At 36.7% G+C, this 12,018-nt stretch overlaps 1 long non-coding RNA gene across 2 annotated transcripts in view; it reads left to right on the top strand.

The window, feature by feature from the left end:
* LOC141511042 (uncharacterized) overlaps positions 1 to 12,018 on the top strand; it is a 117,854-nt gene that overhangs the window by 69,946 nt on the left and 35,890 nt on the right. Inside the window, exons 1-2 of one of the 2 annotated variants that reach the window (XR_012475253.1) lie at positions 829 to 903; positions 11,620 to 11,721. This is a non-coding gene — a long non-coding RNA (uncharacterized LOC141511042). Of the gene's footprint in view, positions 1 to 828; positions 904 to 11,619; positions 11,722 to 12,018 lie in introns of those variants that run through there. The other variant, XR_012475254.1, reaches the window with a different exon arrangement.

The raw sequence follows: 12,018 nt of genomic DNA, 5'->3' as shown, positions 1-12,018 counted from the left end.
ACAGACACAGAAATGAAGAGAACACAAGAGAGGAAGGAAGAAGGAAGAGACACAAAATTAAGGAAGGGAGGAAGAAGGGAGAGAGAAGAAGAGATGGAGAGAGGGATAGAATGAAGAAAGAAGATAGACAGATGAAGAGAGACAAAGAGGAGGCAAAAAGGAGGGAGAAAGAGAGAGGGAGAAAGGAAGGGTAAGATTAAAAGATGGAGAGACAGCTAGAGAGATGGATAGAAGGAAAGAGGAAAGTGAGGAGATGAGAGAACAACAAAACTGATAGGTAGGTGCTATTGTTATTCCCATTTTTATATTTGAAAAAACTGAGGAAAATAGAAATGAAGTGACTTGTTTAACATCACACAGCTACTTAGTGTCTAAGGCATGATTTGAACTCACTCCTCTGACAACTTTAGTTTTCTAATCTATAATAGTACACCCCCCCCACATCAAATGATATATTTATAGAATGTTTTACAAATGTAAAAGAACTACATAAATATTATTATTGTTATTGTTGTTATTCTTCACATATAAGACTCCATTTCCCACCTCCATGACTTTGAATTGACTGAATTCAATTCACCCTCATTTGTTCAGAATTCAGCACATTTGCATGTGATGTCTTACCTGACCCCACAATTACTGGGGCCTGTCTTCCCTCAACCTGAGCACTTAAGGTTGGTTTTCTATTTTATTTTTATTTTATACATAGATCTCAACATCCCTTGAGTTGATAGAAGTTGTATGAGAGTTGGAAATATTTTCCTTCTTTGTTGTTGTTTATCCTATTGCCTAGTGACTGGATACAGAGGAGATGCTCATGGATAGAGAGTTTAATTTATATCCCAAGTTTTATATGGATTTAATATAGACTTAGAGACGGATTGGACAGTCCCATGATTGAATGTAACTTCCTTGACAGCAGGGATTGTTTCTTTTTTTTTTGTCTTTGTAGTATCCTTATGCAAGGTACTTGATTAAATCTCAGTGTTTTGGTGACTCTGAATCAACAAATCCAGGTCTTGACCTGATGTTCCTCCTACTGCATCCTGTTTATAAAGTTCTTAGCAGAGTATCCTCCCTTCCTCCCTTCTTCCCTTCTTCCCTCCCTCCTTCCCTTTCCTTCTTTCTTTCCTTCCTTCCCTCTTCATTTTTCCTTCTTTTCTTCTTTCTTTCCCTTCATACATCCTTCCTTCCTTCTTTCCATCCTTCTTTCTTTCCTTCTTTCATCCTTTTCTCCCATCCTTCTTTCCTTTCTTCCTCCCACATTTTTGAAAGCCAAAATAATTCATAAAATTAATCTGTAAAAGCATAAGGAAAAAATTCTAGTCCGCATTGATGGCAAGCTAGTATTTGTATGGGTTTTTTTTAGGTTTATGGAACACTTTATATATTTAAATTATCTCTATTTTAGTGATGAGGATACTGGGGGTGGGAGAAGTTTCAAGTCACTTGTTGTAGGTTTCATGTATGAGGCTAGATTTGATCTCAAATTTTTCTAATTACAGGCTCAGTGTTCTATCCATAGAGCTATCAGCTTTTATTCAAAGACCTCCAAGGAAAAGGAACCCATTACCTGCTGATTTAACTCATTCCCATTGCATTTTAGGATAGCTCCAATGACTAGGAAACAAAACATCATCATCACCATCCCTCCTTTGACATATCACTTAGCATATTGGCATTTTAAGAAAGAAGCAGGTGAAAGGGGAAAATGTAGAACCCACAGACAAGGCATGGTAGGAGTTAATATTTTACCAGGAGGATTTTAGTTCCATAAATCAACTGAGCTTTGAGCACCCACTTCAGTGTCTGAAGAATTATTGTGGGGTAGGAAAGAGTGTCAAGATGTATGCAAGATAGGGGCAACCAGGTGGTTGGATAGAGCAATTCACCTAAGAGTCAAGAGGACCTGAGTTCAAATTTGACATCGAACACTTACTAGCTTTGCAACCTTGGGCAAGTCACATAACTCCAATAGCCTTCTCCCTTCTCCCCACCCCCTAAAATAATATATACGTGACTGTCTTTGCCTTCTAGAATTATTGCTTAGCAAGGAGGAAAATATGCAAAGAAAGCATACTAAATATGGAATTAAAGGACCTACCCTTTAATTCATAGCAATCCTGGGACTACTTGTCAATACGATGTGAATAATGAATCCCCTTAAGTGGTCCCATGGATTTGAGTTAGCATTATTCGGGATTGTAACTGTGTAAAATATGGTAATAACTTCTAACCAAATAGAAATATGCTACATGAATTCAAATAATGTGATCACTTCAAAAAATTCATTATTTGCACTAATCAGGATGTGGGCATAACTGCCAATGATATGCATTCTTTTAAGGTCAGCAAACTCCTTGATAGGTTATTCATTGTTGCCTATATGCCTGTAGTATATGTACTAAGGGTTTCATCATCCTCATTTTATACCTAAAGAAACCTTTTGCAACAAGAAGCTAAGCCCATGGTCCAACAGTTCATGAATTCCAGAGATAGGACTTGAACTGGTCTGTATATAGTCATTGGACCACTAAAGATTCAAAATCAGGCCCCCAAAGTCCCCAAAGCTGTCCTTAATGTAGCATTCTGCCTCCCTCTTACTACCTGGGAGTTTTGAGACATTTTATGTCATCTCTCAGCCTCATTTATTAAATGAGAGTATTTAAATAGATGATCTCTAAGGTTCTTATCGGTTCTAAATACTCCCCCCACCCCTTTCCCCTCAGGAGCAATCTCCACTTTAGAACAGAATTTCCTGTAAGGTATAAATTGTTTCATTGTTTTTGCTGTTTAAATGGGAAGTTGTTGGGAATAGAGTATAGGAAATGCATGCTAGAAAGGAAGCTAGCAAGAAGGTGGCCAACAGGATGGATGGTAGGTGAAGCATGATTGAGATCTGCCTAAAATAATGGATGAGAAAAGATCCCACTGTCCTATTGAAAATTCTCTGATGAAAGGGTATCTAAGATAGTGCCTTGCACATAGACAATATTAAAATATGTCTTTGGGTTGAATAATAAAAATAATAGGCTATAGGAGGTATGGCTTAGTGGATGAAAAATCATTCACAAAGTTTGGAAACTCTTGGTTCAAGCTTCACCTCTGATACATAGTTGTGGTGTGTCCCTGATGACATCCGTTGACAATGTACTGGTAAATGTTTAATAATCACCACTTCCCTTACCCCCATAACAAAGTACAATGTCCTTATAAGCAATATCTGCATTATTAGCATATTCTCTGTCGCTTTCTTAAGTCTAGAAAATCAAAACAATAATTTGTAGTGTTTGCCTATTTTTCCTGAAATCTCAGTATTTGTTTTTCAGTTTTGGTCCACTCTTCATGACCCCAATTTGGGTTTCCTTGACATAGATATTAGAATGGTTTGACAGGCTCTTCTCCAGCTCATTTTACAAATGAGAAAACTGAGCCAAATAGAGTTAAATAACCAGCCTAGGGACACACAGAGCTAATTAGTGCCTGAGGCCATTTTGAATTCAGAAAGCTGAATCTTCCTGACTTTAATCCTAGTATTCTATCCACCTTGGAGCTAGATGGTATAGTAGATAAAGCACTGCCTTGGGGTCAAGAGGACTCTAAGAGGACAGGAGTTCGAATTTGACCTCAGTCATTGACTAGCTTGGGCAAGTCAATTAACTCTGATTACCTTGCATCCAGGGTCATTTTCAGTCAAAAAGTGCTTAAATCCTCATCCCCTCTCTCAAAGCCAATTCACATGCTTGCTGTGTTAAAACCTCCCTGATGTCATAACGTTCTTCAAGAATGAAGGACAAGCATCATCTATCCCTATTCCTAGGCAACTTGAAAGTTTGAAAGTTTTAAAATAGAGGCCAGCCTTTGCTGATAGAATAAGTTAATTTATCTGGGAATTGCCTATCCCAATAAAGTCACAGGCCACAGTCCCTAGATGGATCTTTTCAAAGCATACACTACCATATTTTATCTTTATCTATTACATAATCTGCAGACAATATGAATATTATTACCATTTTACAAAGAGTCAACCAAACCAGAAAGTATTGCCTGTGGTCACATAGTCCACGAATTCCAGAGATAGGACTTGAAATGATCTGCCTCCAAACCCATTGCTCATTACATTATAATCAAGAGAATGAACTAATTGACTGTAACTGGTTCTGCAGGGAAATTGAGGGAAGCAAAAGGGGGATAACTGATATATACAGAAATATTTATTTATATAAGTGTCTTTGACTATTTGATTTCACAAACCTCAAAGGTTTAGATGGTAAATGAATATAAATAATTTAGGGCAAATATTTTCAGTGGAAGAGAATGCACTTATTGACATATTCAACTCTAGCTTCATAACATTTTCCAGCAAGTTATTCAAAATGTTTTATTAATCACATGTCTAAGACTTTTAACAGTCCCACTGGGCATCTCATGTTTTTGATTTCCCCAGCTGAAAATGAAACAGGCCAAATCCCATTATGACAAATTCAATAAAAATTCCAACATTTTTGGTTGCCTTAAACATTTTTATATAATTAATATATTGTTAGAAATCCAACCCCCAGTCTGCAGAACATAATATAATGAATTTTCTTTAGTGATAAAGAAATGAGGAAACATGAAAGAGTGGAATGTTCTTCTAAAGTGTCTACTATGACATAATGGAAATCCACATATTGAAAATGGAATCTGTGAGAAAAAGCCATTTTTTCTTATCATTCATTTTATGATAAAGAAAAAACAAAAAGTATCTTATACAAAAACTTTATCTAAAGTTTTTTCATCCAAAATTTTTTTATCTAAAATTTTATCTAAACCTTTTTATATTCTGTCTTTATTGTCTCTGCTTCTCTACTTTGAACAAATATATACCTTTTGTTATCCCCTTCCTAGGACCTTCACTATTTGATTGTTTTCCCATTACTCAAAATTAACTTCCTTTGGGTGATCTTTTTATATATTTATGGTAGTTACCATTGCATATTGTTCTCTTGGTTCTTGTTCAATGTTGCCTACATCAGTAGACACAATGCTTTCCCCATTCTTCTGAATATACTTTAAGATTTTTGTTTTGTTTTGATTTGATTTTGTCCATGGCCTGTGACATCCTTGGTATAATGATCTGCCAGTGAGTAAACTCCTTCCTTCAATCATAATGTACCCCTACTCTACCACTTATAGTCTTAGAAAGTTGCCTCAAACCTAGAAAAGTTAGGGTACTTGCTCAGTCACACAGCCAATATATGTCTGAAGTAAATCTTGAAGCCAGGTCTTTTAACTATGTGGCCATTTCCCCAACTGCTTGGTCATTGTGTGGAACTCCAGGAGAAATGGGGGTCACTAAACTGTACAAAAGTATCACTGAGGGCATTAACATTATCTTTACTTAGTTGTATTTTTTTTGTAAAATATTCCCACTGACTTTTTAATAGGTTTCAAGCTGCACTATGGAGTGTTACAGTGTTCCATGTTTGACATCTCTGCACTGCCTCTTAACAATTCTTAATGAACAATAACATTTTGATTCTTATATCAGAGAATTGGGAGGTTTTGCCATCACCCCAATCAATGTACAGTCACCTTGTTTTTCTCTTTGACCCCTTAAGATATGCCTAGTAATAGGTTGGAAGGACCAAAGCAGTACCAGTTTAATCACTTTTTGTTCAAATTTAAATCCAGAATAATTAGATTATTGTATAGATCCACCCATAAGAATTAATGTGTCTATCCATTTAATTTTGGATTGGAGACCTGAGGTTCAAATTGAGCCTCTGATTTCTACTTCCTGTGTACCTATGACTTTGGCAAGTCATTTGACTTGTAAAATGAGGTACATGGATTACATAACCTTTGAGGTCTCTTTCAGTCAGTGTTCAGATACCATCAACCATCGGCTCTGTCTCTGGGATGGATTGCATTCTTTATCATAAGTTTATCAGAGAAATTGATTCAATATTTTTTCCCACAGTTCCTATTGTTAACTGTATTTCCCTCCATTCTATTTCTTCCCACTTCCATCTATTCTATTCTCTCTCTCCCATCACCTTGTCCCTCCTCAGATGTGTGTTGTATCTGACTATTGTCTCCCATGATCTTCCCTCTCTTCTATCACCTACAACTCTCCTCCCCTTCCCCTGTCCACTTTCTCCCATCCCCTTCCTCTCCTTTTTCCCAAAGGGTAAGACAGATTTCTATAACATATTGAGAATGTATGCTATTTTTCTCTTTGAGTCATTTCTGATGAGAATGAAAGCTCACTCGTTCCTCTCACTTTACTCCCATTCCACTCTATAGCAAAAGCTTTTCCTTGAACTCTTTTATGAGAAATATCTTAACCCATTCTACCTCTTCTTTCCCTTTCTCCCAGTTCATTTCTTTTTCACCAATTGACTCCATCTTTATATTATACCATTATCTTCAGCTCCCTCCTGTGCCTTGTCTATATATGCTCCTTCTAACTGCTCTTATAAATAAGAAAGTTCATATGATTTATCAGTATTTTCTTCCCATGCAGGAATATGTGCAGTTCAACATCATTAAATCCCTCATAATTAGCTCTTCCCATACTCCCTCTCTATGATTCACCTGAGTTCTGTAGTTGAAGATCAAATTTTCTGTTCAGCTTTGGTTGTTTCAACAGGAAAGTTTGGAAGTCCCTTATCTCATCAAAAATTCATCTTTTCCCCTAAAAGTTGATATTCAGCTTTGCTGGGTAGTTGATTCTTGGTTGTAAACCAAGCTCGTTTGTTTTCTGGAATATCATATTCCGAATTGTATAAGCCCTTAATGTAGACACTGCCAGATCCTGTGTAATCCTGATTGTGGTGCCATAGTAATTGTTTTTTTTTTCTGATTGCTTGTAGTATTTTCTCTTTGACTTGGGAGTTTGGGAATTTGGCTTTAATATTCCTCGGAATTGTTGGGGGGGAGTCTCTTTCAGGAGGTGATCAGTGGAATCCCCTACATTTCTATTCTATTCTCTGCTTCTAGGATATCAGGGCATTTTTACTGAATTATTTCTTGAAAAAATGAAGTCTAGGCTCTTTTCCTGGTTTTGACTTTTAGGTAGCCTAATAATTTGTAAATTATCATTCTGGGTCAGTTGTTTTTCCAAATGTATTTCACATTTTCTTCTAGTTTTTTTTTCATTCTTTTGGTTTTCTTTTATTGTTTTTCGATTTCTCACAAAGTCAACAGTTTCCCTTAGCTCCATTCTACATTTAAAGGAGATATTTTCTTCAGAGAACTGTCTTATATCCTTTCCAACAGAACAATTCTACTTTATTAAGTGTTCTTCTCCTCATTAACTTTGCGAACTGTTTTTTCGATCTGACCTAAACTGGTCTTTAACATATTATTTTCTTCAGTATTTTTAGTATCTCCTTCACCAAACTACTGACTTGGCCTTTTGTGATTTTCCTGCATTGCTTTCATTTCTCTATCCAATTTTTCCTCTACCTCCTTTATTTGCTTTTCAAAGTCTTTTTGGGCTCTTCCAGAGTCTGAGAACAATTCCTATTTTTCTTGGAACCTTTGGATAGAGAAGCTTTGACTTTGTCATCTTCTGAGTATATGTTTTGATCCTCCATGGGTCCGAAGTAATTTTCTATGGTCAGATTTTTTTTTCTTGTTGTTTGCTCATTTCTCTAGCTTATGACCTAATTTTATTATGCTTCCAAAACTTTTGGGAGCTTTTGGGACACCCCCCTGTGGGGACCTAAATGTCATATGAGAGGCTGTGACTGCTCTCCTGACCTGAGTTCTGGTCTATAGTTTATCCCTAGGCATTCCCCTCTGCCTTGGAGCTGTTAATGAGTTGTCCCTGCTCCTCTATGGTAGTATGGGGTCCATACTGCAACCTGGATCTGAGTATGGGCAAAGCAGCAGAGTCCTGCCCCTGAGATGATAGAGAAAACAAGTCTCTCCCCATACCCTTACCATCTCTGGACTGAGTAATCTGGAAGCAGCTCCTGGTTGACTCCACAGGTTCCCAGGGTGGGTCTGCCCTGAGACTGGTGCTGGCCTGGGTTCCATACTCACTCTGGTATAGTAGAGTTTTCCTGCCAACCTTCTAAGCTGTCCAGGGTGAACCCTGGGCTAAGAGATCTGCAAACTGCTCCAGTTGCCATGGAGTCAGGTGCCCCCAGGGATCCAGGTACCCTGCAGGCTATTCCTGGAAGATTGGGACTGGTTTACTCTGGCCAGTATGCACTGTGGCTCGTTTCAACCCTGATCCTGGTGGAATAGACCTTGCCCTCAGATTTACCAAGTTGTCTTTGCTTGGAAAATTGTTTCACTCAGACTTTCTGTGGGTTCTGTTGCTCTAGAATTTGGTTTGAATCATAATTTTACAGTATTTGGGGTCTTCTGGAGAAGAGTTTCTGGGAATTCCTGCCTGCATGCCACCATCTTCTAAAGGCTCTTTCAGTCCTAAATCATTAAACCTATGATTTTTTGACCAACTGAATGGTATCAAATGAAGCCACATTTACCTTCATTTGCTTTTTCCCTTATTTTTAGTGCTTTGAAGCATATTTTCATGAGGTCACTTGTAGATTGCAAATCTTTGAAAAAAACTGAGGTATACTTTGTCTGGAGACATTATTTTTATATTTAAAATATAAATACAAAATTGTATATAGACAAAAAATACTATATAATCTTCTATCATCTTTCCATATAAGATTCTGCAGATGATTTTACATCCTAAAGTAGGGTTGCCCTTGGCTACCAACAGAAGTGATTAAGTTTTTGATGCCTGAAAGAGCTGCTTGACTCTGCATCATCTGGAAAAAACCATCACCTCTCACCCCCTGGATTTACAGATAAGGAAACAGAGGCAAAGAGAAGTCAATCATTTTCCCAAAGCCAAACATCTTCATAAATTTCTGAGGTGGAATTTCAATTCAAATCTTCCTGAGTCCAAGCTCTAACCTCTCTCCACTTTGCCTCTTTATCAATGAAATTGTGTCAAAGCAGTTAAACTTCTTTTGAAAATTGAAAAAGCCATGGGGCAGCTAGGTTGCCAGTGAATAGAGTACTGGCCCTGGAATCAGGAGGACTTGAGTTCAAATCCAGCTTCAGTCACTTTGTAATTACCTAGCTCTGTGACCCTGGGCAAGTCATATAATCCCATTGCCTTGCAAAAAATCCTAAAACAGACAAAAAAAAAGAAAATGGTAATAATCTGCATTGTTTTCTGTCATTCATGTCCCCCTTTTCTCATAGATATTTTATCTAAATAGATAACATTGGTACTGTTTGAATTATATAGCAAGTTAAATTTATTTTTTATTGTCTTTCTGTTGTGTCCAACTCTTTGTGACCCTATTTAGTCTTTACTTGGAGGGTTTTACTGGAGCAGTTTGCCATTTCTTTTTGTAGCTCATTTTAAATATGAGGAGACTGAGGCAAGCAAGGTTATGTGACTTGCCTAGAGTCACACAACTAGTGAGTGTCTGAAGCTGAATTTGAACTTGGAAATATTAGTCTTTCTGACGTCAGGTCAAGCACTCTGTCCACTGTACCAGGATGGTGGTATATTACAAGTAAATAATTGTGAACAAGAAGCCATATATAAAAATCATTAATTATATGTATGACCAGGACAGTCAATATTGTATGCCTTAAACCCCTACTATGTAACAGACATGCATCCTAAGTATAGAGTGAATCAAGGGATAATGGATAACAAAACAGCTTGAAGGCTCCCAGGGCTATACTGGAGCTTGCTTCAACTTGCTCAGGAGAAAACTGTTAAATTTCTAGTGTTAAATTCCTGAAATCAGCAAGCAATAAATTGGGGCTTAATGTTAATTATAAAGACTTAAGAAAGTGTTAATAATGCGGTTAGAATTAAAAGTATGTCATGTATACATTTTTCTCCCAGAAAGCTCATAGTTAAAGATTTATTGAATCTGAGAAATATCTAAAGATCTAAAGGAAGATCCCATGAAGGATTTATGGGAAAAGGTAGATAAGAGTTGCTCAGGATGTAAAGAGCTGGATTATTTGCAATTTTCACCATTGAAGAGAATACCCAAAATGATGAAGTAACAAATGCAATGATATCAAAGCAGACTAAAAATCAGTATCTTTGCTCTGAAAATTTCTCCAACGCTCTGATCTCTTGGAACATTCCAAACTCTCAGACTTTTCACTCTAGCACTGATAGTCTCTCTTGATATTTTTTGATTCCAAAATTCTCTGAAGACAAATTAATCTGGGTTGTTATTAAGAAAAATATTGGGTTAGGAAATTAGCAAAAGGAAAAATAATTTCAATCCAGAAAAGGGAAAAAGGAGATTCATATTCTCATCAATTCTACCACCACCATCAGGACCCTCTTTCCCCCACTTCCCCCACTCTCCCCCTCCACCAGCTCTTAGATGCTGTTCATATTGTGTAACTTCAGTTGCTTTGGGTATGGAGTGTATGGAGAAGACTGGTGGGCACACTCTGGGTAGAGAGAGGGGAAAAGAATTAAAAATGTAATTCATCATGTGATGATAAGGGAAAAGACCCTCAAAGTGCTCAAAAAAAAATCCTACCCTGCCTTCACAAACAAGCAACTCAGAAGGGAACTCTTTGACTACAGAGTGATAAGGACCAATAGGAGTGGGGACTGATATGCACATTTGCTAAACAAAATTATTCTTTTTAGAAAATTTTTTTCATAGGTAGGTGAAAAATATATGGTTTCTATGGGTCTTTCCTCAGGTCACAGAAACAACCTGGTCAAACAGAAGCCTAATCTGAATTGTTGTATATTATGTAGGAATAGATACTACTTTGCTTAGAGTGCCATTATCAGAATTAAAAATAAGAACTATAAGCCCAAAGAAAAAGTAGGGAGCCAGGTAAAAAGTAGGAAGAGAAAAGAATATTGGACTGAGAATTATAATACCTTAACTTTAATCTCAACTCTCCTACTAATCAGATATATAATTTGGGCAAAACCATCAGGGACTGAGTTTCCTCATCAGTTTCCCTTTAGAATGTAGTCTCTTTAAAAGAAAGAATTCCTTTCATTTCTGTCTTTATATACCCAGAATCTAGCAGCATCCAACACATGGAAAATAATAAAAATCATAACAATAATAGTAAGAATAGTGATGATGGTGATAATGAAAGTATTTAATCTTCATGGTTTCCAAAACTTCATTTCTATTCCCTTCCATTACCAAAATTATATTTATTTTATCTTCATAATAATTCTTCAAAGATAAGTGCTTTTATCATTCCCATTTTTAGAAGTGTGGAAACTGAGGCAGATAGTATCTAATTGACTGTTCAAGATTGCATAGCTAGAGTCCAAGGCTGGATTTGAACTCAAATCTTCTTGATTCTCGCTCCAGAGCTTTATCCACTGAATTGTTTAAGCTGATATTTCACAGATGCTCATTCAATTTTATTCATTTGAATTGAATTGAATTCTCTAAAATTGAATTGGTGTCTCCTAGACCCCTTTCTTCACTATGATTCTAAAATTATAATTTTGCTTGCTTTATAAACTTAGACTATGTTTGTACAAATCCATATGAAAGGGGATTATTTTTGTTGTGGATTTCTAATTTTTAATAAAGTATTTATCCATTTCTTCCCTCTATCTTTCCTTTCTAGGAAGTTACTGCTTCTGAACCTGAGACTGGGACAAGTTTCCTTTGGAGATAGAAATAAAGAATTACCAGGAGGAGTGGAGAATTAAAGGGGTGATTACCAAAGGTACTGTATCACATTCTGTATTTTTATTTATCATGTATCAAGTAAATCTTCCAGAGTTCCTTCTGATGTTTTGACTGGTTAGTTGCATCTTGCCAATACTTTAGGGGGCAGGCACTCAGTCCTAAATCAAGAGTCAGGGAAATATATCTCTCTAATAGAGTACACTAATATCAGTGTATTTAAAGCTTTCATACAACCACTGAGTCAGGGGCCCAGCAACCTGACTTGTTGGAAGGTAATATAGAGATGACTGTCAAGGCTGTGACTTTTCATTTAAAAAAATCTGAAAATCACTCA

This window comes from Macrotis lagotis, chromosome 2 (assembly GCF_037893015.1).
Source record: "Macrotis lagotis isolate mMagLag1 chromosome 2, bilby.v1.9.chrom.fasta, whole genome shotgun sequence".
Lineage (NCBI taxonomy): Eukaryota > Metazoa > Chordata > Mammalia > Peramelemorphia > Peramelidae > Macrotis > Macrotis lagotis.
This window is presented reverse-complemented; position numbering and strand designations above follow the sequence as displayed.